General features: G+C 43.8%; 2 protein-coding genes across 8 annotated transcripts in view; one reads left to right on the forward strand and one right to left on the reverse strand.

The window, feature by feature from the left end:
* IMMP2L (inner mitochondrial membrane peptidase subunit 2) overlaps positions 1 to 27,813 on the reverse strand; it is a 694,672-nt gene that overhangs the window by 305,169 nt on the left and 361,690 nt on the right. The gene's annotated exons all lie outside the window — the stretch shown is intronic.
* Positions 26,262 to 27,813, forward strand: part of LRRN3 (leucine rich repeat neuronal 3) — a 35,584-nt gene continuing 34,032 nt past the window's right edge. For all 3 annotated transcript variants that reach the window (XM_039862774.1, XM_039862771.1, XM_039862772.1), the window contains exon 1: positions 26,262 to 26,626. The gene's annotated coding sequence lies outside the window, so the exon portion shown is untranslated. The remainder of the gene's footprint in view (positions 26,627 to 27,813) is intronic.

A 27,813-nucleotide genomic window follows, 5' to 3' on the forward strand; every position in this document is an offset into this window, starting at 1 on the left:
TGTCTCTGAGTGTTTACATATATATTTTTAAACTTCTTCTTTAATTACATGGGGGAGGGGTCAGGAACAGGGGAAGGGGAGGCATTTCATGTTGAAGATGGCGTATCATCAGTTAATTTTCAGAAACAAACAAGATTTCAGTGGTGAACATGGCAGATGGTCTGGGCTAAGTCAGTCTCACAGACAGGAGAGAAGCGGGCATGCCATTCCGAGAGAGCACAGCATCTCATCAGACGGGCTAGTGACTTGAACACACCAGCGAGGAGGCGGTCGATAAAGCAGGAAAGGCCAGGGCCAACCTGCAGAGGGCCTTGGCCCACTGGCTGAGCCTGGAATTCATCATCCGGGCCAGGAGAGTGGCTGGACGTGGACAGCTGGGATCCGGGCAGGAACGTCTGCAGGCGCCAGAGACCATGCAGCCTCTCTTGAGGTCAGAGACGACACCGGAGCAAGGACAGGCTGGTGGCTGGTGGGGTGGTGGCTGCGAGTCATGCTTCGTTCCAACCCACAAATCCCATCGAAATGACCTCCAGATAGATCTCCCATCCCAGGATCCTCACGGTATTCACCGGATGCTCTAGTGGACTTCGGCTCCCAGCGTGCCCGGTGCCTCTCCAGTTTCCAAAACGGTGATTCTCCACAGCGCAGCCAGCATAAGAGTTAAAAGTTAAATTATTTCATTTATTTGCATAAAGGACTTTTAATGATTTTCCTGTGATATTTCAGCAATTAAAATCTATGTTCCTCTCCATAACTCTTCACTCACAATACACTCGAGCCACGCATATATTGTCACCTACGTGTCACATGCAGCTCTTTCCTGCCTCAGGGAACGCTCTTCCTTCCTTAGAGAATGTCCTCAGAATCGTGGGGCTGGCATGTCAGCTATAAAGTCGCCTCCAGCCCCATTCCACGGACTCAGCACCCTTTCTCTCCCTCGCAGTATTTTCAATAATTTGGGGATCTTCTATTTTTTGTTTACTTGTATTTCTGCACACGCGGGTGCGTTCGATGGATTTGGTTTCTGTCCGTCTTCCGTGGCAGGCTGGAAATTCTGTGAGAACGGGAATCATATCTGTATTGGGATAAAGTGAGCTCGCGAAAGTACTTACTTAATGAAGAAGTTAAAAAACAAATGGAGATTGTAAAATATGAGAATCATTAGCTAAAAAAAAACAAACGAACGAAGAAGTCATAAGAATATATGCTGTTTTTGAGGTAAAAGGAGAGAAGGGTGGAAGAAAGAGCTTAGGAAGGTAACGTTTTAAGTGGACAGAGTCCAGGCCCCATGGGCCAAAGGAGGTGCTTTACACGGCTCATCCCCTCGAATCTTTGACATATTTCTTACAGGAAATGGGCCGAAGGGCTAACGCTGGCCCGCTCAGATCTACCCTCCGTTCCTTGGGCAACTGGAACCCTAAGGTGCCAGGAATGAGGTCTGGCCTTTGCCCTCCGCCTCTGGGAAGTGATGCCTCTGCCCTTGAAACGTGAGCGGCGTCCTCGATGGCCTGGGGGCCTTGAGTTATGACAGACGGTCCGACTATATGACTTAGGGTAGGGGTTGGCCACACCAGAAAAACCAACAATGTGACATGATGGGGACTTTGGGTGACATAGTCTCAGTCAACTTAGAGACTGACGTCAACTATATGGGGCAATCGATCAATCGATCCATTGATCAATCAATCCTGCCTATGTAATAGAGTTCCAATACAAACTCTGAACGCCAAGGCTCAGGTGCACTTCTCTGGCTGGCGACACTACGCGCACACTGTCACACAGTGATGCCGGGAAAACAGTGCATCCTGACACCACCAGGACGGGACGACGGAGGCTTCGCGTTTGGTACCTTCTCCACCCTCGCCCCCTGCGCGTCTTCCATTGGTCGATTTTAATCTGCATCCTTTCGCTATAAGGAATCACAGTTGTGCAGATAACAGATTTCGGTACGTCACGGGAGTCCTTCTAGCAAGTTGTCAGACCTGAAAGTGGCTTTGCGGACCTCCTGTCGGAGCTTCGCTGATATGGGACGGCACTGTGTCATTGTACAGAGGAGAAAACAGGCTCCAGAAGGTAAGATTCACTTGCTGAAAGTCACACGGCGGGGGCAGAAGCGTGATTTGAACCCAGGTTGTCCGACGGCAGAGCATATGCTCTTCCCGTCACCACAGGCGGAAGAAAAATTGACAAAGGGGACAGAGAAGGAAAGACAGGAGAAACCAGCAGCGGACCAGGAAAATGTGTCGTCACGGTCTCTGAGAGACTGGAGACGTGGTGTGAACGAGAAAGTCCCTCCGAGAGTGCCGAGTCCACGTGCCAACACGACATCTGAAGTACGAAGCCATAAACACATGAAATGAAAGTAAGTAAAATCACGCACGCGCTATGCAGGGCAGTCAGCCTTGGAGAAGAACACAGCGTGGGCACCAGGGTGCGCGCATAGTGACGAGATGCACACGCTCACGCATATGCGGAATGAGAAAAGCGAGTGAGAACGCAGACGGCTCAATTTACTTCACGTATCACTAATAACTTTGCAAATATGTTTCTGACTGATGGGCAGCATTTTTTCATTGTGTAAGAGGAACATTCCACAATAAACTTTGGCAGAGAAAAATGTATTCTGCATGAAATAATTTCTCACATTTCCAAGCTGATAAAAATTAATGTGCAAAAAGCACTAAGAAAAAAAGTGATCTTCATATTTTCATGAAATCAATACGCAGTTTAAATTTTTCATTTTATGACTACTTTGTAAAGCAGTACACTGCCTTCTAGTTCCAGGGTGGGGGAGGGGTGGCACAAGGTGTAGGCTCTGAAATGTAGCAAAGATTCTTTCATTAAGAAAAAAATCTTTCTGGGAAAAAAAACATCAATGAACGATTATCTTTCAAAGTTGTTTTTACATTTATAATAGCACGTACATCAATTTTAGGCAATAGAAAAAACTTTGAGTTAAGCTGTCCAAAGCAATTAAAATGTACCTTTAACCAACTAAGATTTAATATGGAGAACAGCGATGCTGAAAGACACCCTGTCTATTCTCCAAATTTTAAACTCTCAAGAACAAACCATGAGATCATTCTAATTTTAGAAAAGACATCTCAGAAGTCTAACTAGGCTCCCGTTTGCTCTCTTATTCACTGAATTAAGGGGCTCATCGGGGGGGTGAAGCCGGCTATCTGCCAGTAACGGTCAAAGAGGAACGCCTTGAGCGAGCTGCGTTTTACTCAGCGCTCAGCCTGGTACTCAGCTACGATGGAAGACTGGGTATATGGCAACTGCCTTGGCAAAGCTAGTGACGCCACAGCAAGAGGCAAGGGGTCTGCTCAGCGAGTGATTCCTTTCGTAATCGAAGCGAATCGAGTCGTTGTTATTTTTCTTCAACCTTTTCATCTTTAAATTGAGGAGACTGAACTAGATCTGGTAAGGCGAATGGATTCCTTCTCTTGTACCAACCCCTTTTCATTGGCGATGACTGCCGGGCAGAAAGAAGGCAGCTCCGTGCTTGGTGGGAAGGAGCACTTGGACCAATCAGCAGTGACTGCCGGGGGCAAGCGCAGTGGATGGGATGTTTTTTGCTAGGTGATTGTTACCTGTCCTTTGAACTCAATGCTGGGTATAATGAGGAATACCAATAAACGAAGCTATAATGACAGACCATAGTGAGCTCTGGACCTGATTTTTTTCATCTATAAAATTAGAACCTTATAGTGGATAATATCTGGGGATCTCTTAAAACTAGGATATTCCAGGTTTCTAGATAGAAACTTTTTAAATGTGTCTTAATTGGTAGGAGATTTTTAACTATAATGAACACGGATGAGAATATTGATCAATGTCACATGGCATTTGGATTCCAAATGTATAGATACACAGGCGATGATTCCCTCGGGACCTATGCTCACACAATTACCGTCCAGGACCCAGATGCCCAGGGGAGACGGGGCCATCCAGAGCTGGTCTCCTTTCTGGGAGGACCGCTAAGGTGGAAAGGCGACCGCACCAATTTCAAAGAATTAGCCCCCCAGGTTCTATCTGTCCAGAATGTGCTAGTGAATCAGTTTCCAGGGGCAGAGGTTCTTCCACTATTTGCAAATACGTTATGAAACAAGTCACATTTCCATGTCCAGTGCGGCCATCCTGAAGTTTCACAGCCCGGATCTCTGCCAACCTCGCCCTTCTCCAAAAAGAGTCCCTATATAACACAGCGGAGGTGGCAAATATTACACAGAACCTCACAACACAGATTTATAGGTTGAAAGGAAATCAGTTTTTAGCAAAAGTAGTTCACATCTTTGTCAAGAAATACAGGACTGGATGTAAAACCACAGTGAGAAAGACACCTTCCAATGTGTAAAGTCCAAAGAAGTTTAATGAGAAGCAAGCTGTGAACTTCACTGGAAAAAATACTGAGAGCCACAGAACTGGAAAGGGCTGCAGATTCGCCCTCGCAAGGAGGCTTTTGCATCTGAAAACGCCAGCAATCCAACACACCTTAAAGCATTCCGCCAAAGCTGGAAGCAGCACACCCCAGGGCCAGACCTTTGAGAGCAGCAGAGCAAAGAGCAATTAGTATTCAGCTGATGGATAATAGAGAAGTAGTTATATAAGAAGATAATGGCTGGAGAGAGATTTTCTGTATTTGTTTTGGTTATATAAAAACGTTATCTGTCTAGAAAGTAGTTGCTGATTGGACAATCTTTGATTATGAAGATAGGGAGGATTGGTAAACACCGAGGCAGGTGAAGTTTTTGCAAATTAGACTTTACAAGTCTGCCAGATTGAGCCTTGGCAGAGAAATACAGAGTTTTCCCTGGTGAGTATGGACCGCTGACTCACCGGGGAACCCCAAAACTCTGTTCCACCATGACAGCCGTGCCGAAGATGCTTGGACACAGACACGGCACGTGAAATTTTAACCGACCCCGATGCACTTAAAGGCAGAACAAACCTACAGTTCTTGGTTTTATATATATAAACAGGCATATCGTCAAACCAGTTAAGCGATTGAAAATGATTATTTAATATATTTCTTGACACCATCGCTAAGTCTCTTGACTTAAATTCCAGATCAGAAAAAATAGTGTGACTTTACAAACGTGTACTTTTTAATTTTTAAGTAACATGATGTTATGTATTACTAAAAATTTATAATAGATAAAGAATTCTTACGACAACAAAAAACCAAATAACTCTCTTAGAAAATGGGCAAAGAACTTGAATATGCAGATTTTTCTCCAAAGATATAGAAATGGTCAGCAAGCATATGAAAAGATGTTTAACGTAGTTAGACATTAAAGAAATGCAAATTAAAATCATAAGATACCACTGCATAACCACTAGAATGGTGATAATCAAAAAACATAGAAAATAACAAGTGTTAATAAGAATATAGAGAAACTGTAACCCTCATATACAGATGGCAGGAATGTAAACTACTACAGCCACTGTGGCAAACAGTTTGATAGTTACCCAAGAAGTTAAACGTGGAATTACCATATAACCCAGCAATTCCCTTCCTAGGTATATGGCCCCCAAAACTGAAAACAAATATTCGAACAAATATTTGTGCCTGAATGTTCACGGCAGTATTATTCACAACAGCCAAAAGGCAGAAAGAACCCAAATGTCCGTAAGCAGATAAATGGATAAACAAAATGTGGTATATGCATACAGTGGAATATTATTCAGTCATAAAAAGGAATGAGCACTGATAGAGGCTACAACATGAATGAATCTAGAAAACATTTTGCCAGGTAAAAGAATCGAGACCCAAAATCACATATTTTATGACTCCTTTTACACGAAATATCTAGAACAGGTATATCCACAGAGACAGAAAGCAGATTAGTCAGTACAAAGAGCTAGAGAGAAAAAAAGAAAATGTGCCAAAATGTTATCAATCGCTGAGAGTTTTCAGGAATTCACTGCACTATTTTTGCAACTCCACTACAAGTTTGGGTGGTTTTTTGGGGTTTGTTTTTTTTTTTCAAAATTAAAATCTAAATTTTTAAAATTGTGTTTCTGAGTTAAGTTTATTTTCATTCAAGCAGATCCGAGACCGTGTCCTCAGCCAACATTCTCTCTTAAATGCCTTTTTCCTCCTAAAAACATGGCTAACGGAAATGAGAAATCCCATTTGCTTATCAAGTCAAATTGCCTGCCGGTGCCAGATTCTTCCCTGTGGCCTCACTTTTCTATTTTGGGTCCATTGTTAGGAATCTCAGATGTGTGGGATTCCACCCTCTCCCTTGAGAGGCATCTTCTGTTAAGTGTCATTTGCTCAGATAGAGGTCTCCCTTACATGCTTCCTTAGCTGTGCTACCGATTGTCACTCGGAAAGATAATACTTATTTCTAACAGCCCGGACACCAAAACTCCTTTAATTATTAACCTTTGTTTTTTTTTTTGGTAGGGATATCTGAGAACGGTTGCTATGCGTAAGGAATTCTACGTTTACTGGCTTGGCCAGTCATTTCTTCCTCTCCATCCCCCGGCCTGTCTTAGGACCTAGGACAATGTCAAAGCTCTGAACATTCATCAAATGGAAATCAGCTGTGTGCAGAAAACGCTTCCTGGATTCTACCTAGTGATTCTGACTGTTGAAACTATGGTCTCATAAAACATCAGAGCTCAAAGGGACCTCAGAGACAAACAGGTTTAATCCCCTCGCTTGGCAGATAAAGTGAGCTCCAGGAAGGTTAAATGACCTACCGGAACTAATACATTAAACTGACATAATCCTGGTCTATTCACTCCCTGACCTGTGACCTTTCCACACCCCGTCAGGTCCCTTCACATAGTTTAGAGTCTTTCTTTTAGCTGATCGCCATTTAAAATGTCTGAGGAAATTTATAGAACACTAATTTGCCTTTCATAAACACTACACTTGCAATAATCTTTCAGACAAAGTTTAATTCCAGCAAAGCTGCAAGAGCTTTATTCCTTGAGGTTTGGAGCGAGACCCAGTGAAATACACGGGCACGTGAAGCCTGTTCTCATTCCTCTCATTTTTCGACATAGTTCTGCCTACATGCCTGTTCCTCTGCCAGTTTTTCTTAATTTTTTTTTTTTTTTTTTTTGTTTTTTTTTTTTTACTTCTGGAAACATCTGAATGCCTGTTTTTCCTTCCACTTCTGGTTCTGGCCATGACTGTAATCACATATCAAACCTCAGCAATGAGGATAGTTTTGCAGTACTTTGTGCTGTAAATTGAAAACACAGAAATGCTGCAAATCTTGAGAGAAAATCGATTTGTATAGAATCTCTAAAAAAAGAAATTGTGGGGAGTTCGGCGCCACGCCGCTGACGGATGAGAACCATCCCGTGGAACGACAGAGACCAGGGGCCACACAGAGAGGATGACGTCCTAAGAAGCCGGGAAGTAGAGACGATGTCGTTCAGGCAACAGTCCCAGGAGGGTTGGCGGTAATGGGAGCAGGAAAATCTAGTTATAGTTTTAAGCAGCTTGTTTTCAAACTCTTAACGATGTTATTCGCACACATCATAAATCGACATTGGCGGTTGCCAAAGTTGCTGATCAATATCCCTCATCTCAGGCCTTCCATGACACGGATCACTGGGGCTCCCTTCCTTCTGGGTGCTGCTTCTCCTCCAACCCCGGCAGCTTCATCACTGGGGTTACGTTAAATGAGGGAGCACCTCAGGTCAGCCCTCCAGCCTCTTGGTCCCCCTGTACACTCTTCCCCCAGGAGGTTTCATCTAAAGATGTCTGATGACTTCCAAATTTACATTTCAGCTCCGATCTCTCCTCTGGGCACCATGCTCGTACATCCGTAATGTCATGTGGCCATTGTCAACGAAAAGGCAAACCAAGCTTCACTCACTATTGTGGAATGCACGGAGGAAAACCAGAAAAGTAATGTTTGACTTTTATTTATAGTCAATCTAATTATTCTCCCCGGCCGTTTACATGCTCGCTATAAGAAAATCATATGCACGAAATATCCTATCTAGTTTTCACTTGACCTACTCTGATAATTTGAGGCATCCTTCCAATTACATTTAATTTCTCTCTAGCACAAAATACACTTGGTTCTTGCAGTAGCTCTCCCCAGCATGACGTCGGTGGGAGGGGTCAACTGGCTCCATGATGATCCCATGTATACCCTACACGTACTGCCTTTTGCTACTCAAAATGTGGTCTGTGGACCACCAGCAGCGTCAACACCACGTGGGAGCTAGAGGTGATGCAGAACCCCAGGCAAAACTCCAGCCCAAGTGAATCAGAATTTGCATTTTAACAAGATCCTTGGGTGATTCGCAAGTCTGGGCAGCACTGGGCAGGAGCCTGCTGTGTTCTCAGAATCCCACATCTCAACAGCGCCACCGTCCACGCATCGAGAGGTTACAGCACAACGTAGGGGTCTTGTTGACATCATCTCTCCCTGCATCCCTTACAGACCATACACCAGCAGTCCTCTTAGATCTACATTTAAAACATCTCTGGAATTGTACCATCTCTCACCCGTCCATTCAGCTACCGTGGAAGTTCAGCCACGAGCATCTGTTTCTCTCTGTAACTCTATATTCCTCAAACTGGTTCTCAATAACAGCAGTCTAGTGGTTTCTAAAATTGTGAACAAAAGTGATATAACATCTCTCCTCTACTTAAGAAATCATTCAATGGCTGCCCATGACAAGTAACATTCGATTCCTTTGCGTGGTTTGCAAGACTATGGATGATCTTGGCCCTGGTCACCGTTCAGGCCTCATGTCCCAGCACTGTGGCCTTCTTCTGTCCCTAGGACATGCTAATCTCTTTCTTGACTTAGGACCTTCGCATGCACTGCTATTCCACCTGGAACATTCTGCCCTTGGATCATGGCCTGAGTCTTCTTTCAACATCAGTGTCTGGGATCAAATGTTACCTTCACAGAGGGAACCTCTTTAATAACAATTATCCCTCATTGTTATTCACTATGCTATTACCTTGCTTAAAATTTTCAAATCAATATATGCCAATCTCTTATTATTTACCTGCAAGTTTATCATTGCCTATTTATCCCCTATCTCCTATATCCCAACAAATAAAATTTCTGAAAACAGTGACTTTACAATTCACCTTTATATTTTCAGCACCTAGAATAAGCCCTTGATGTTTGAACACATTTCTTGATCAAATGAATGAATGAATGAATGAATGAATGAATGCTGGCACAAGCATAACAAGAAAGAGATTCGTACACTGCTGTGTGAATTTGGGACGAGGTTTTAGGAAAACTGGCCGTAAAACATACCAGGAGTCAGAAAATGCCTAAGTCCTTCGGTCTAGAAAGCTTCTTACAGCAATCCTACTCTATGATGTTTACCGTAGCATTATTTACAATATAAAAACTGAAAAAAGATTTTTTTTAATGTTCAATATTTGGGGAATGGGTCATCCATATGATATTAATATAGGTGCTAAACGTAATAAAGATTCTTTTATTTTTATGATGTAATGTTTAAAATTTGGAATGTTTTATGTAAGGACAGAAAATGTACCAGGAAAAGATATACCGAATTATACACCATGCTTCCCTTGGTAGCCATCTGCTCTTTCCTCCCTTCTTGATCCTTTCTGAATTTTCAAATTTTCAACAATAAACTAGAGCTATTTTGTTAACAAACATTTTTAAGTCTAGATTTATTTAGTAAAATAATATTAAAGGAATAAAGAATCAATACAAGTTTCATTGAATTAAATCTGACTTTTTTTCCTAAACCCACTCTTTCTAAATACAATACTGTATGAATGGATATGTACACATATTTAAATTTGCTAAATTCTCATCATCTTTATAATTCTATCTGTCCTGGAAGAGTAAATTTTGACTTGGGCCTTAAAACAATGTTCTAAACCATATATGAGATACTTCATAGATCGAAATATATGTATGCTTGAGAATACATATTCAAGGCCATAATTTCCCCCACCCCCAAAAAATACTAAGTGAGCTTCTAACTTTATAGACTCATAGATCTATACTAATAAATTGAATAATAACTGTAAATTCTCCATTCTTGTTCAAACTATAATCTCTTTGGTCTACTAACAAATTTAGGTCTTCTAAACAGGACTTATTTCTCCAAATCAGATGAGGCTTGGTGTTAATTGAAATGTATGATTGTTACAACAGACTGCAGATATTAATGCTGTAGGCAGAAACAGAATTATAATGAGTATCTGATGATTCATGGTACCTGGAGACATTTTGAGAATTCTCCCGTTAAAAGAACGAAATACAAATATAACCGCATAGGCTTAAAACAAAGCAAAGGCTGTTTGACAGACAGATTTGACTCCGTCCTTTCAATGCAACTTAATCATTCTCATATACATACAAAGAATATTTTAAAACAAGCTATATAGGTGATCGAAGGAACATGGAAAATTAGACTTTACTAGCTAAATGTTAAATCAAGTTAAACATTTGATATTTCCATCATTTAATACTCAGGTAAGCCTGGCTAAGGGTCATGTATAATTGCTGAGTTGGCTCTACTTTTCTCATATCAGACGATCCAGTTCGGTCTCCTCCCTGGAATGTTTACTGCATGCCCGGCATCGTGCTGAGCACCAAGAATATGGACACGCACACATCCTGACCCCTGCCAAACCGTGACAGGATAACCGGTAAGGGAACTAACAGATACTCATTTTGAAAACAGAAACTTCATAATAAGTCTCGGTATTAGAATTCTCTTGTCAGCAGCTGCAATCGCTAAAACGCTAAACATACACCCGGAAGGGGTATCAGATCGGAAGCCGCTGGCAGCTCCAGGCTGATCATCTCAACAGGAACGGACGGCTCGTCACCTGAGCTAGTGAGGGTGTCAGCCGCAGGCTAAGTACTCACAACTTCCACAACCTTTCTTTCAAATCTAGGGCCTTTTTTTTTTCTACTTTATTTTTTTAGCATTTTATTTTCTTAGTTTCAAGTATACAGTACATTGGTTAGACATTTATATAGTTTATGAAATAATCCCCCCGATCACTCTATCTTCCTTCTGGCTCAACACATAACCACGACATTACTGCTGACTGTGTTCCCTGCCACGTTCTCCATCCCCGTGACCATCTATCAACTACTAATTTGTATCAAGAAGTACCTTTTCTTTTTTTTAACAGTAAGGCATATATATATAAGGCATATATATATATATATATATATATATATATATATATATATATATATATATATATAGTGTTCGCCTCCCATAGTTAGATTTCTTTCTGTCACCACATACTTAACCTCCTTTACCCCATCTACCTCCTCCCTCCCCTCACCCTCTACCGACTAGTAACCACTAAGTCTATATCCATGAGTCTGTTTGTTTGTTTGTCCTGTTCATTTGTTGCTTTTAGGTTTATATTCCACATATAAGTGATATCACGTGATTTTCAACTTTTTCTATATGTGTTATTCCTCTTAGCATGATTATCTCGAGGTCTATCCAAGTTGTCACAAATGGCGGCATTTCATCTCTTCTTACGGCTGAGTAACATTCCGTTGTATATATGTGCCACAGCTTCTTTAGCCAATCATCTTTCGTAGGACACTTCGGTTGCTTCCATGTCCTGGCCACTGTGGATAACGCTGCTATGAAAATCTGTGCACAAATATCTTTTTGGATATGAGTTTTTCAAGTCTTTGTGGTAAATACCCAGTAGAGGGATTGCTGGATCATATGGTAGATCATTTCTTAGTTTTTTGAGGAACCTCTGCACCGTTTTCCACAGTGGCTGGATCACTTTGTAGCCCCACCAGCAGTGTATGCTTTTCAAGTGGCGTTGGGATGCAATAAATTCCAGAGAACGACTAGTTTACTAGCATTTTTTAAACTTGGTCAGGTGAGAAACCTGAAAAAGAGCCGCCTGATATACATGTGTATTAAACATGCACGGCCACCGATACACGTAGGAAAATGCCAGGAAAAAGGAAAACCTTTTAAGAAACAAGACTTTCTGACAACACTATTGGTTTTGTACGCTTACTATTAATTTTACACCATTGATCTTTAAGAATCCATGAAGGAAAGAGCATGTGCTTGCTCATTACGCTTGTTTCTAGGTTTTAGACTCGTTGGCACCCCTTGGTAAGATGGGTGGTCCAAGGAGAGACCTGAGTGGCCTCTGCACACCGCGACTATACACAGGGCAGAGCTCAAGTCCCAGGCTCGGAGTCCAATGACAATGCTCAGTCACTGAACCTCATGTGGACAAGTCACCCAACTGCTACGAGTGTCAGCAAAATACTAAGACAGCAAGGAATCTATACATGCGCATTAATTTCTTTTGTGTAATTTAATTGATGTATTGGCACATGTCGTGTTTGCTGGAAGGATTTCAGGTGCTCGCAATGGAGGTAATAACCCCTCCGTCCTCGGCAGTGGCAGCTCCTGACTTTATGGATGTGGCGGAGGCAACCTCTGATTGGCCATCTGCACAGCACTGTATGCACATTAAGAAAATGTCAATTGCTCATATGGAAGAATACGGAGAGCAATGATACAGATTATATTGTAATCAATCAAAGTCTCATAAAACCTACTTTCCATCGTAAGGAAAAATGAAAGCTCACCTGGTTTTTCATCAAGAGTTACTTTCTTTGCTGTAGGCTGGCAGAAGCTAGAGAACAGAGCGGGAACCTTCAAGAAGCAGTGTTTTGTCACTCTGAGTCTGAATTGACAATTTGAAGGCTGCACATCAGGTCTGATTCTGAACATGTGCCTTTTTTTTTTTTTTATTAGCACAGAGATAGCACTATACCATGTAGTTATAAAGCACAGAGAAGCTAATCTAGATTAATACGAGAATCCAATATTTTGTTCTCCCCCTGCTGTATGCCACACTTCCGAGGGAGACCCCAACAAGAGCAGGAATTAAGAATAGGTCAGAAGAACATCTGCTTTGCTTATTTTGATTACGTGGGCAGGCAAAAGAATTTGCTTTTATAACACCAAAATAACTTGGAACGCGGCAAAAATAAATGCGCCTTCTGTCTCATGGAATGTTATTACAGTAGGACGCTTTGTGGATGCTCGGTGTCATTTTCAAGCATTTTTTTGTTCCTCTCATTTCTTTCTCGGCTCCATAATGTAGTCCTCGTGGTTTGAGCACCAGACTTCAAATGAGACGTCTATTCAGAGCATGTTCAGACAAACGAGTGGTTTCCTTAGTAATGGGAACTACGTGGAAGCCTTCGGCACAGCCCCTCCAGCCAGCTCGGCTTCTCCCCGCCCTGCAGCTCACCCATAGGCTGTGGTGAGCACGATCCGGGGGGGGGGAGCACCCCCAAAGTCCGAAATGGCTAAAGCACTGAATATTCCCTGCATTGTTGCAGCGAAACGTACCCTTCATTAAAGGTTAAGGATGTGAGGAGTACTGTTTATGGTGAGGGCTAATTCACTCGTTTTCTGTATCATATCTATGGGATAGAAAGATATGGGATTTCACAAGAAAGACACATTATTTTTTTTATTCGAATGTATTTTAAAATAGTTCCTTACCTTAAAAACCTAAGCTTGTGTTATTCTTCTTCTGTGTATGCCCATTCCCAGTTTTCTGGAGAACAATCATTTTAGATAAAGCTTTGAAATTCTGCTGTTAGGAAAGTAGGTGCATTTTGCCTTTTTATAGTCTCCAATATATTTTAAAAAATAGTAAAGTAGTTTTCTGTATAACAATGTTGAAGTTTTATGTATGTCATCTAGTTATCCATTTATGTATTTATTTTCAGGACAACAAACAGACAGCTGGCTTCTCTAATAGAGTTATACAATTGTTATTCATCTTAAATATTGACTCTACAAGGCAGTCAACTATCTTAGAATAAAAACCAACAAGAAAATAAAAAAAAAAAATTATTTGAAGTGATACAATGCTGGTCTCGGAGGATAATAGTTTATAGATATTTTCACGCTATGTCGAAACCATCCAATTAGGAAGATAGGAATATAGTCAAAGATTCTGAAGTGAGAACAGTGAGGTACAGTCAAATTACTGTTAGCATTCTCCTGTGAATGCGTTGTGTGAATTTGGTTACAAATAAGCGAACACAAGAAGAAAAAATTGTGCTATAGAACATGCGACGAAAAGAAGAATGAGGGCGTCGGATGATATTTGAAGGGAAGAAAATACGATTATAAGAGTGTTGGCTTCGGGGTCTGACTTGTATTCCATCCCTAGCTCCTCACTCCCTCTGGAATTGCAAAAGTTAACCAGCTTCTCTGAACCTCAGTTTCCTCTTCTGTGAAAACAGGAAGGATCCTCACCGTCTCGCAGTCTCGTGGGAATGAAACTGTGTGTATGCTGACCACATCTCGGTGCTTTGCACGTAGCTAACACACAACAAACGCCACTTACGATTCTAGGTACTTTCCTAATTTCTGCATGCCTAATTTCTGCATTTGCAGAGCGATATATGTTTCGAATTCTGATCTATTCCATTGTGTTTTGTGGGCAGCTCAAGGGAAATCATTCGTGTTTTTCTGAACAACAGCAATGATAAATATACCACCAAGAAGAACAATATTAAGCACTCCCACTGTTGACAAGTTGTGAGCTCTGCTTTCCAGAAACGGTGATGGATTTCTCCTCACGGCTCATACTCGCGCATCGGTCTCTATGTAAACAAGAGCGGATATCTCAGACCCAGTTAGCCGTGGATTACGGCTAATTGTCTCGACCAAGAACCGAAGCATAACCCTGCTCATTTGCACAAGTCTGTGCATCCACAACGGTACAGACAATGCTGCTATGTTTAAACACTTTGCAGTTTTACTTTCTTATCCATCAAACCTCCACTCAAAATCCATTCATCTGTTTATTCAATGACACATTTTGATCTATTATTCTGCATCAGGGACCCAGGGCAGGGCATCCATCCCAGCTTCTCTGGGCAGGGAATGGATTTCCTTCAAGAGGGAATATGTGGATCAAAGGGTGAACGGCAGGGGCAGCCTTGCCGCAGAAAAGCATGTATCTGACCGTGTGTTGTAGGAGGCCAGCTCCCCGAGCGTCCGAATGGAATCAGCAAAGATGCAGAAGAGAGAAAAACCAGGATGGGGCTTGCAGAACAAGATTTTTACATGGCTGGAGCAAAACGCGCCTTGTAAGGAGTCCCCTTGGACATAAGTGCCAGGTTATGGGAGGACCTGAATTCAGAAGAGCTTAGAATATGTTTCTACTTACGACAAGAAACGAATTAAGATTTTTTTGTTCTACGTGAGATGATCTAGAAGATGAACTGGAAGAGATAAAATCTGGAGCAAGGAAGTCAGGCACAACCGCAGCAACCATCGCACAAGACGATGGAGACCCGACAGAAAACATAACTGAAGAAAATTTAGGGGTAAAATCGGCAGGCTATGGTGACAGGGTGAATGCAGGATGCAGACAGAAAGAGAAGAAAAGACCCTTATTTTCTCTGGGTAAATGGATAGTGCTACTACAACTGAGAAAAAAAAAGAAAGAAAGAAAAACAAAAAAAAATAACAAAAAAACAAAAAAAAAACCAAAAAAACAACAACAACAAAACGAAAAACAAAGGAAGAGAAACCAGTTCAGGGACGAGCTTAAGAGATCAGATTTATACATAGAGAGTATGAGGTGCCAGGGCTCACGCGTGTCAAGATGCGTATCAGAAAGTGTGATGAGTAGGTAAAGACAGATAACGAGGAAAACATTTACTTGCAGGAGCAGCGGTATCCATTTGAGAGTAACCAGTATGTAAGTAGAGGTGATTCTAGTAGCTGAGAGAGCACGGGAAGAGCAGGAGGCCAAGGAACTAACCTCGGATGAACATTTAAGAGGTGCACTAGCTCGCAGTGAAAGCGGACGGAACGTGCGGGACAGGAGGGGAGGGGCGCGGCGAGGAGGCTTCGGCGTGCGAGAACCAAGCTGGAGGGGGCTGATGAGCTCCAGGGGGAGCTTCGGCAGCACGGCCGCGGCAGAGGCTGGGGAGAAGCACGCTGGAAAAGCATGCAGAAGTGACGACGTGGCAGTGGCGAACGTGGACAGCTCTTCTGAGGACCGTACGCGGGGAGGAAAGAGACGGAACGATTGAGCGCACAGAAAGGGAGGGAGGTCTGCGGTTCCTACTGCTTCAGGATGAGAAAGAATTGAGCACGTCTGTGAATTGTGTGGAAACATGTCAATCGCAGGATGGAATGGGAGGAAAGGCGTCTAGTGACAAGTTTCCTCGGAATACAGAAGTGGACGAATTTGAAGAAAGAAAGAGAAACCGGCCAAAAGATAATATTTCATCTTTTAAAACTATAAAAGAGAGAGACTGATGAATGTGGACCCAGATACGTTAGCAGGCTGGGAGGTTGGGAAATCATGGGAGTTCATAGTCAAAGGTTCGAAGAAGCAAGGACATTTTCCTAAGAATATTCAGCAACTGAGAGGGGATGTTGAAGTGAGTGCTAAACTTTGAAATCATCCCTGAAAACAATGGGATAAAGAGCTGACTTGGGACAGATACAAGGATGGAAGGGCACTGCCGGAGACCCAGCGGACGCGTGACGCTCTGCGTTCACTGTGGGTACCAGCATCGCCGCGGCGTGACTTCCTCGGGGGACACTGCTTCTTGCAGACAAGGGCAGAAAACGAAGACCGCGGCGCTGTCCAGGGTTCTGACCGCACAGCTACGCGGGAAGGCGCGAGCGAGAGCATCAGGGTGACTGACCGGTAGAGGATCCGCCGTGCTGGGTAGGAAAGGGAGAGAGATGGGGACAAGCGGGAGAGAACCGGCTGCAGAGATGTGAATGCCATTTCCCGATTGCCAGGCAGGCGGGCGTCACCGCACGAGGCCAGGTACCGAAGCTCAAGGTTTCCAGGGCAGAGCAGCCGCAGGGACCAGCAGGATCAAGGGAGCAGCCCCCGGACCAGGTTTCCGAAATTGACAGGAAGCGAAAGTGGTTTTCGTTTAAGGACATGTAGGAAGTAATTCAGGGTTAGTTTTATACTTATGAGTTGAAATCTCCCAAAAGGTTAGCGGCAGTTCGGGAGGAAAAGGATATTACACACCAGATAATCAAGTCTCAACTCCACCGAGAAGTAGGTAGGTAATAGTGAAGGTGCGGGGTGGGATGTGCCTTATGGGATAGTACAAAATTCGTCGCTGGAAACTGGTAGCGGGAAGCCAAGGGGTGCAAGAACACGCTTCCTCGTGGACACTCACACACACACGCACGTGCGTGCACACGCGCCCCCAGCCCTAAGAGGCGGAGGAGAGGTGAGTGGTCTCCAAGCAGACAGGGCCATGAATGCAATCTGGTCCAGGAATGGGATCAGATTTCAGCCTCAGAAGGGAATGGAAGAAGAGGGCTGGGAAGAGGTGGAAGGAGGCCACATCTGCTTACAAATGAATAACAGGAAACGTGACAAGAAATGGGAGGTTTCCCGCAGATGAAGCGTAGAGCAGCGGAATGACTATGCGACAGGACGCCAGAGGCAGGGGATCTGGGACAGAGACGCCCCCTGCGAGGGAGGAGCCCATGGGAAGAGCCCCGCCTCAGATACCCGCAAATATCCGAAAGGATCGAAAAAGGCCGAGTCTCCGAGAGCTAGGTGTGACTGGCTGCGGCAGATGGCGGCAGTCACAGGGCTTCGAGCTCTGCTGAAGCAGACCCACAGTTCAGAGGACGGCAGCAGGACATGGCGCAGGCCGGCCCGGGACTCCAGGGCTCGCCCTCTGTGACTCCCAACACTTCAGGACAGGACACACAGCAGCCAGCAGCATCCTGGCCAGGGCGCTGTGGCCATGGACCCGTGAAGCAAGACCTGACGGCGGCACCCACGCTGTGCTAAAGAGAGCTCTCGTGCGTGCCCCGGGAACGCTGCGCCAGTCTCGCTGGGTGACAGGACACGTAGCGCAGGGAGTGCTTCCAAACCCAAGCTTGGGACAAATGTGGCCTCCAGCCCTGGCTCAGCCACTCGCAACCTGTGCTAACCACAGGAAGTGAAGTCACCTGCTTCCTTTTGATCTGTAAAAGCAGGAAACAGTACTTGCTTACAAGCTAACTGTAAGAAATTAAAGCGATGCCACAAGTAAAGAGCTCATTCGGCTCAGGGCCTGGTACGCAGCGCCGTCAACGGTGTCTCATGTTAAGGGCAGTGGACCCCTTCTTTTTCCTGGGGAGCTTCCCCCTGTCCCCCGCCCTCTAATTCTGGGGGAAGAGGGATAAGAGTCACAGAGAACACTGTCTGACCAACTAAGACTGGTCAGAAACCTTCCTCCCAACTTTTTCAAACTGGAACTAAGAGAAAGGAATAGTCTCTGGTGGCAAAATTGAGAGGTGAAGGACTTGAGCACAGTTGGTAGCCATGCGGCTGGACATGTAAAGGAAGCAGGTCTGCGGTGAGAGAGAAGAAACCCAAAACTCCAAAAAAAAGCACACGAGGGCGAAGAGAGAAAGAACCTTCTAGCAATGTTTGAGTCCAAGGCCCATTTTCTCAGAGGTCCAGTTTCCCCTCCGCCCGTATTAAAGCATATAAGACTTCATCACCCTAACCTATGCGGCAAGGTAGTTCTACATAAGTTTTACCTAAGTTAGTTTGACCTAAACTAGTTGAAAAAGGGATGCTTCAATGGCAGCCCAAAGCGCCCTCGTTACTACACACAGTGGTACGGACGGCTACTTACACATTTAAAATCAAGGAGACTGGCAGGTACCCAGGTGCTGTTTCCTTCTCATGACTGCTTGAAAGACGCTCCACACGTGCTCAGAGGCCAGTAAATGCCACAGACGGACAAAATTCTCAGGCAAACTCTGCTCAATTATCCATGCGCATTCGACTTGATCCGAGCATTCCTTGTAAGTACCCAGAAATTCTACCCTTTCCGGGGTCCTGAATCAGAACTGGGCTGACGAAGAGGCGGAACTCGAAGGGCTCAGGCCTGAACAGAGTGTACAGAGAGTAATAAATGAAGCGGTAACTCCCAAAAGGAAGGATGTAGCGAGTACCTAGTAAGTGCCCAGTACTTCCCCCATCCGATCGTCTGATCGACTTATTTCCAAAGACAGTCCGAAGACCAAAGATTAGAGCACATCCCCCACCTACGCCCTCCCCAAAAAAACAGTCCTGCTAAAATAGAGTGGAATGATAACATGGAGTGAAGATCATTTTAAGATCTAACACTAAAGATTCAACAGTGGCAGCACCGTAGGTAACCCCTATGAGAATGTCCCATTCCCTCTGCCATCCTTGCTGGTTGTTGTAAGTGACTTTCATGGTTGAAAACGCCTTCTCTACATTAGAAAGAAGAACTCCATGAACAATCACTAAGAGATCAGACAGAGAACTTAGCTCCGGGCCTCCTGTACTTGCCGTCAATGAAGGCAGAGAAGAGGGTGAGAATCACAATCGTCTCTGTTCTCCCATCTAGGGGAAGTCACACAAAAGTAACAAATTATTCATGAAAAGTCAAGCGACCCTTTCGCTTCAAGATGGTGCAATACAACCAGATGCCTAAACATTTTACTGACAAAAAGTTTTCGCTTCCTCTTGCTCAGAAATCACTGCCTTGATCTTTGGCTTAGATATAAACTGAGAACTTTCATTAGCCCATCTTTACAAAAGAATCCATATAAAAGCAAATATATATATTATATATATATATATATATATATATATATATATACACACACACACACACACATACATACATACATACATACACACACACACCCCAACAGATTCCGCATTAAAATATTACAATATTTAATCAAATATTGGCCTTTTGATATGTAAACCGTACTATCGAATATGCAAAGCAAATAGGCCATTTTTTCCACCTTCGAGTCACTTACTATCCAGGCACAAATAAGCCATGAACGATAATACGTGTTTGGAACAAGAGAAATACAATACACAAAAGGAAATCTAAACTGTGACAAAATAAGGGAAATCCTCATTTTCACCGAGATGGGGGAAGCGTCTTAGAGAATGGGAATTTTGAGCAGGAGCCTCGTAGCCCTGGCGAGCTTACAGAAGAAACACACAGCGAAGAGCACAGCACGCAAGCCACGTCCGGGAAACGAGGAGGCACCGCTGTGGCTGACGGATGGCGTGTGCTGGGCCTGGACTCGGGAGGACGACCGGACAGTGGTTTGGGAAACACATCGGTCAGCCCAGCGGAGCAGTCGCGAGCCCCGGCCTGGGGGTCAGACACTTTGGTTCGACTGCTGAGCCCAGTGAGCAACTGCGTGAGTTTCACGCCTCAGCTTCCTGATCTATAAAATGAGACTGTTACCTAGTATTTTAATAGGGAGAACTGAACGAGACGCTTCATGCAAAACTCTTGATAGACTCCTTGGCACAAGACGAGAACTCAGGACACTGCCTACGATGGGTCCTGTTGTTGCTGTTTTCATTACATCAGGGATGGAACCGGGTACTGAGTTAAGAAGATTAGGTATTTCGCAAAACGAAACTGCACCAGTTATAGAAGTAAAATTCTACCTAAAGAATTTCATATCTTATTTTGAAAATAATAGCTATTACTTCCGTTTATAAAAATATTAATACTTATCGACTACAGAAAGTGCGAGTAGAAAAAAGAAAATCAAGCCTCCCTTTACTCCATTGAAGTCACCTACTGCCAACGGTTTGGTACATTTACTTTTTCGATAGGTCTTTTCAGTTATGTCTTGCAATTTACAAATTACGTATCTCTTTGGCTACCTACCTATCTACCGGCTATATTTTTTTAAAAAACGATATGTTACTATTGATTTATTTGTGTGTCTAGGGAAGAAATATACGTCAATCCTCGGAAATAAAAGAATGAAGCGATGCACAGAGAGAAACCAAGATGAGAGGCCATTCGAATCTACAGAGAAAGACAAGGAGAAGGAAAGAGAAGGAGGAAGGAGTCTGAGGAAGAGACAGACAGGCGGACAGAGGGACAGGACGTGTCTCCCGATTCCTGACGGCTTTCGTCTGGGTTGTGAACCCAGCCCTTCCACTGCTAGGCATATACTCAAGAGGACTGAAAACAAATCCCCACACAGAAACTTGTATACAAGTATCCAGAGCAGCATTAATCATAATACCCGAAATGTAGAAATCACCCAAACGCCCAGCGACTGACCAACAGATAACCAACATGTGGCACACCCACAGAGTGGAATCTTATTCAGCTATAAAAAGGGGTGAAATATCGACACATCCTGCCCAGACGGATGAACCTTGAAAAGATTTTGCTAAGTGGTAGAAGCCAGACACAAAAGAGCACATGTTATGTGATTCCATTTATACGAAATGTACGTAATAGGCAAATCCATGGAGACAGAAAATATATTGGTGGTTGCGTGAGGCTGGGGCCTTGGGGGAGAAGGGGCGTGGCGGCTAACGCGGATGAGGTTTCCTTTTGGGGTGATGAAAATGTTCTGGAATTCGATGGTGGTGTCGGTCAGACAACTCTGAATATACTAAAATCCACTGAATTTTATACTTTAAATGGTGACTTTTATGCTATGTGAGCTATTTCAACAAAGCTGTTATTTGAAAACAAACAAAACAGGCTTGGCTTTGAAAAAGCGCCTTTTTTTTTTTTTTAACCCAAATTCCCCCTCCTAGGAGTTTCTCTAAGGAAATAGTCATAGATGGGGACACAAATGTGCATGTAGAGATGTTTGCTGCAATATTATTTAAAATTGCAAAAAATTAGGAACAACCCAAATGTGTTCAATAGAAACCAGTTAAATTATTATTCAGCCATGTGAAGGACTATTGTGGAGTCATTAAAATCATTGTGTGGTGCTATGTATACATGTAAAGACTTCCACAATGTATTAAAATTTTAAAAAGCAAGTTAAAAAAAAATAATAAGACCTGCAGTTAAATCAGGATCTCATTTTTTCCCTCCAATTCTACTTTTCAAAATTCCTTTGAAAGAGAAAATGAGAACTCTGATCCAACTTGCTTCGGTTCAATGTTCTAACAAACAGCCAATGCCACGCACCTTACATCATATTTTGTGACATAATTAAGAGCTAAACCGCTGTCAGAATTAGACGACAAAGGACAACGTCACCGCAGATCTTCCTAGCACAGCGGTGGCCCCTTGCCACCAGTGGCTCATTCATACTTATTTAGTTTTTTTTGGATATCAATTCACCTTTGCCACTAGGCGCTGCATTTCTTCAGAGCTCCGTTTCTCAAATTGCGCCGGCAATAAAAGCTGTTGACAGTGAAAATCATAGCTGCAGAGGAGTGCCTGCTGTCTGCTGCGTAACACGCCTTCCTTTCTTAAAACAGTATTTTATTTTTAGCATCCTCTTGCTTACTACATGGAACTGGTTGGCTCAGTCATCAATCAAGCATTCATTTATTTTACAAACAAATTTCAAGCGCCTTATGCGGGAAAAAGAGCCTTGGCTCCATAGGCGGACAGAACTGAGTTCATATTTTAACCCCATTATTTAATAGTTTGGGGACTTTGGGCAAGTGACCTAACTTCTCCAAGCCAATGTTTCTGCACAGTCAAACAAGAACAAAATGGTCCACCATATAAAGACGAAGACTAAAGAACTTCTAAAACATACACTATTTAGTATTCGATTAATGTTTTCTCCATGTTTTTATGTGCTATGGAGCCGAAAGACAAGTAAGACATAGACCCTCTGCAGAGGAATCTCATAAGCCAAAAAGGAAAATGATTCAAAGTTACAGATGTAATTATAAACCATAAAAGCGTGATAAGTGATCACTGGAATAAAGAATGCTATTTTAGGTCAACTAAGAGATTACATCTTGTTAGAGGGTCAGAGGAGACGCCACAGAGGAAGAAGTAGCATTGGAACGGAACTAACTTATCCAGGACTGGGTAGACATGCGAGAGGTGGGGATTTGGTGTAGAAGGGAGAAAAGGCATCCTAAGCAGCAGGGAACGCCGGAACGAATGACCTGACGACGACAGTGACGGCAGTGACGATAATGACAATAAAGGAGATGCCGAACGCTCATCCACGCTTGCTCCATGCCAGATGTTTTCCTAAGCTTTTGCACACACGAACTCCGTTAACCCTCTTAACGATCCTGGGAGGAAACCAAGGTGCAGAGATGTTAGGTCCTCGCTCAGAGTCACAAAGCTAGCAAGTGGCACAGTGAGCATTCGAACCCGGACGGTCTGTCCTCAGAACCTGCGCCCTGACCCACGACCCGGAACATTTCTCTCACTAAATAAAGCGTACGACTTCTCTAACGGCAAAACAAAACCCCCCAAAACGTTGCCTAGGATTCCATGAAATAGCAACCAACCTTCACAAATTAATAACGTCGACCTTAAACAATGAATAAATATTTATTGCGCTCTCCTAATTTGTTTGATAACGAAGGCAGAACTCTTTCAACATAATTTAAGGACTAATTATTCGTTTATGTTTTAAAATTATTTTGATCCATTTTCATTAAAACCGAATACTCATTCAGGAAGTCCTGCAGACACGTACTACAACATCCATGTTGTAGAGTGCATTTGCAAGGTGGCATATCTCTGACGTTTTAGTGGATTCTAAAGGGAAAAAAATAACTTAAGAAAATGGGAAGGAATAAAAGAAAAAGCAGAGCTAGATTATGGAAGACCTGGCAGGGGGGCGGGGGGTGGTTCTCGTTCTCGCCCAGCTGTGGCCTCTTAGACAAGTCTCTTGACCTTTTAGGATTCCAGGTACTAGAATTTTAAGATTCTATGTTTTAATTTGATGATCGTTCCCAATTGAATTAATCCAAAAGCTCTGAAATCCTTACTCTGTCACAATCGGATGTCTTCGTATGGTACTTCAATAAGATGTGACAATTAAATAAGTTTTTACCATATCTTTTTAGGGGAGCCGCCTTTCATATTTCCGATCAATGATGGACCTGACTGATGAACGAAAATCACCGGAAACAAACACTGATTCTGTTAAGCTACTGACATTGGAGCAAGAAAAAAATTACAGCCAAGGAACAAAATCCTCACCCTTTCCCACCCAAAGCCAGAGTCAGTTTCTCTCTCACACTGAAATCTCACTTCTAATGTTCCCTGATATTAAATTTATAAAAATGAGTATAAAATCTTTTAAATCTATCATGTCCACACCAAAAAAGATGGCAAGAAACGCAATCTCATCCCCTATATGCTCCTCATCTCCCCCAAAAAATCATTTAGGTGAGATAACTTCCTACTTTTGTAGCATAAGGGAGCATTTAAAATATTCAACTCACGCGAAGTTAAAACTCAGATTTGTCTTTGCTTCCTGAAAGAGCGTGACACTTAAAATGTTAGGTATAATTGTTGGTTTCATTTATAAACCGAGAAAGTAGTTTAATCACATACCTGTTTGATTATCGCCACTTACTTTCATTATGTGAGTACATTATAATTGCTTTGATTATGGAGTTTGTCAATTACGCAGTCGATACCAATCAACCAAAATGAAATGCTCAAGGAATCAATGGCATAAAACTAAAATTTCTTTTTCAAGTAATTATCACAATTTTAATATAATTATTTCATATGTGGAAATAAAATCCCGTGAGTGTTGAAGTCATTTGAAGTATGCAAGAAATTGAAGCAGGAGGAAGTTGGGAGAGGAGCGACAAGGATGATTATTTCTATTATCACAAGGACATTAAATGATATGTAGTCACGCTCCATCTCAACATGCCCAACATTCGACCAAAAGTCCCTAATATTTACGGAGTAAATCTAGAGTGTCTAGTAAAGAATAAAACCTTACAATAACATTCTGAAATAAGTATTATTAGATTAAATGAGAAACAACTTTTGCCTTGAATTTATTTTTATTGGAACGTTCAGGAAACATTTGAAAGAACTTTTCTAGAAGGAACATGTAAAGTATTAGGGGAATTTTTTAAAGAAAACTACGGAGTGAAAATATTTTGTGGTCAGAAACAAAAGCGTTTGTTTTAATTTCCTGGTAGTACGATGATAGTAACTGCAAACTCCTGGTCTATGTCATTTCAATAAACACTTAAAGGAACAGTTAGATGTGAAGCTGTTTTTCCCCTCCAAGTACTTCAGTAACAAGAATTTGTCATTTCTTTTTACTCCACTAGAGGGTAGTCTCTCAAAACTAGGGCTGGAGTGAATTTAGCCTGTTTTTGACCTGCTGATAAATTAATCCTCATGTTCTATTCTCGTCAACAAGATGTTCCTCTACTATACTAATTAAGGCTGTAAAACATGCATTTTTTAAATCGCTGTCTATTTACTTATAAGTGTTCTTTCAGAAATAGTCACTGCTATGCTTTTCTGTGTTTTTCCCCCTCGATTTCTGATAATTCAATGTGTTCTTACCTATGTGATGGATATAGTACATTTTCCTTGTAAATATACATTTAGAATTAATAGGTCTAAGAATGAATAAAAATCATTTTCTTGAGGATTTAATTCATTTCAGTTGAAATATTCTCCCAGAATAGTAAAACATATACCCTAAACATACACACACACACACACACCCTTTTTACGCTGCTTAACGCACACCGCACACTCCAACAAATGCACCTACTCATATATGGCTGGAAGATTAATTGAATCACATAAGGAGAAGTGAGTGAATGTAATTGGAAATACGTATTTTTAAAAAAGACCCCCTCATATGCCAATGTTGTGAATTATGGAGGAGCAATTATATGCTTTATTTTAAAAATCTGGTCAATCCAAATAAGAAATGGCACTGTTTTTTAAAAAAAGGTGTTAGTGACCAGCAAGCACACACGTCAAATTCGGCAGGACCTGTGGAGGACCCAACGCCACCCAAACAGTTCCAGACCCCGCTCCAGCGCCGCGCGGCCCACGGGGACCCCGCGGAGGGGGTCGGGGGGCTCTGCGCCCACCCAGGTGCTTCCACGGTTTGGGGAGAAAGTCTTATTAGTGCCATGCCCCACTATTTTCAGAGAGAAAACAGTTTCTCTGAAAGGCTGATGATAACCTAAAAATGGATAAACTTGTCCAAAAATTCCTCCCCCTCAAAAAAAGAAAGGAAGGAGAGAAGGAAGCGATGGAGGGGAGGGAGGGATGGCGGGCGGGAGAGAGGGAGGGAATGATACCTAAGAAAATATGCAAACCTGTTCCACTTATTTGTGCCCAGAGCAGCGGTGTCATAGAACAGACAGGTGGCTTCAGCCAACCAGACGGGAGCAGCTGCGGGCGCTCCAGCCGGCGGTCCGAAGCGATTGGCTCCTCTCTGGGGAGTGGAGGGGGCTCGCTTATTAATGACCGCCGAGCAGGCAGCACCATGTCAGTGTGACAAGCGATCGGGTGAACGATGCGCCAGTAACCGCCATGGACACCGGCCGGAGGAGAGCGGGCGCCCGGGAGCCGCCTCGCGTGGGCGCAGCGCCGCAGCCCGCCCAGTGAGGCGGGGCCCGAGGCCAGGGGGACCCCGGGCGGCGGCCCCCGCGTCTCGGGAGCCGGCGGCGGCTGCGGGCTTGCACGCGCAGAGCCACGGTCCCCGTGTGTGTACACTTCAGCACACGCGCGCGGGCGCCCGCGTCCACCCCGGCAGCAACGCAACCATGTGATTGTCGCAACTAAGGAACTGGGGGACCCACGCGCAGGGACACGGAGGTGGCGTGTCACCGAGACCGCTTGGCCAGGTAAGTTTGAAATACACATTTCTACCGAAACGGGCTCTGTCTCTTGTGTGGTTGATGCCTGGGGTGGATTTTTACACCCGAATTCTCCTTTGCTGTTTGCTTCCCGGCTGAATTCTAAGAGCATCTCTCTCTCCCTTTTACTTTTGACAAGAAATCCGGGTGCAGAAGCCCCCGCTCTGTGCCTGTGGGCTGCGTGCGCGGTTCTCCTGCAGGCGTTTGCTGGCTCCAGCGCCCGACACAGGATGCGAAGGGAGAGAGGCAGAGGCGCCGGGGTGGGGGGACAGGGGACAGGGAAGGGACAGGGGGGAGTGAGGGGGGAGGGGACAGGGGAAGGGGGCAGTGAGGGGGTGTCGCGTTCTCTCCTGCTTTTCCTTCGCATTTGAAAAGACCGCACAGCATTCTGTGCTTTGAAACCGTCCCCCCCCCCAAACGGGGCATTTTCCTCTCGCTCATTTTCCTCTCGGTGGACCGGACCGGGACCGAGGCCGACGCCGACGCCGCTGTGTCGCGAGCCAGGGCAGGGCGCAGAGTGCGGAGTGGGCATATCGCAGACAGTCCCCGAGTTTCTGGATCGGGGCACATGATGTCCTTTTCCTGGCATCCTCGCGCTGCTCTCCAGGGACGGCGCACACGTCTTGGTGCTAACGCAGCTGGAGCTGACACGCGCGGGGTGAAAGGACCCCGGGAAGCGGGGACTCCCCACCTGCTCCGGTAATTAACAGCCTCCCAGCAGGACGGCGCTGCGCCTCACGTTTCCCGCTTAAGAGGGCCGCTCGCACTCCCTGCTGGCTTCCCTTCCCTGCCACGGAGCTAAAAGGCTTAATTCGCCTCTAATTTATTCGTGGTTAACAATATGTCCTTGTTCCCCTGCCTTTAAATATGAGTAGAACCTTCCTAATTTTAGTGAAAAGGGGATCTTGCGAAAAATAAGATGGGAAAAGTAAGGGTTCGAAATATCCACCTAGAAGACAGTGTGCCCCGGCGCTGTGAACAGTCCTCATAAGGACATTTCGCCTCTTTAGTTCCAGAGGCAATGCCTTTGAGACTGAATTCCTCTCTGTAAGCCACGGGCACCCCTGTAGCGATGATTCACGAATACGGTGTGGGTTAATTTACACTTGCAGGCTTGTAAAAGGAAGCAGGCTACTTAGAATATGCTTTCAAACAGACAGCATCCAGCGAGGGTG

This window comes from Pteropus medius, unplaced genomic scaffold (assembly GCF_902729225.1).
Source record: "Pteropus medius unplaced genomic scaffold, Ma_sr-lr_union100, whole genome shotgun sequence".
In the NCBI taxonomy this organism is placed as follows: domain Eukaryota; kingdom Metazoa; phylum Chordata; class Mammalia; order Chiroptera; family Pteropodidae; genus Pteropus; species Pteropus medius.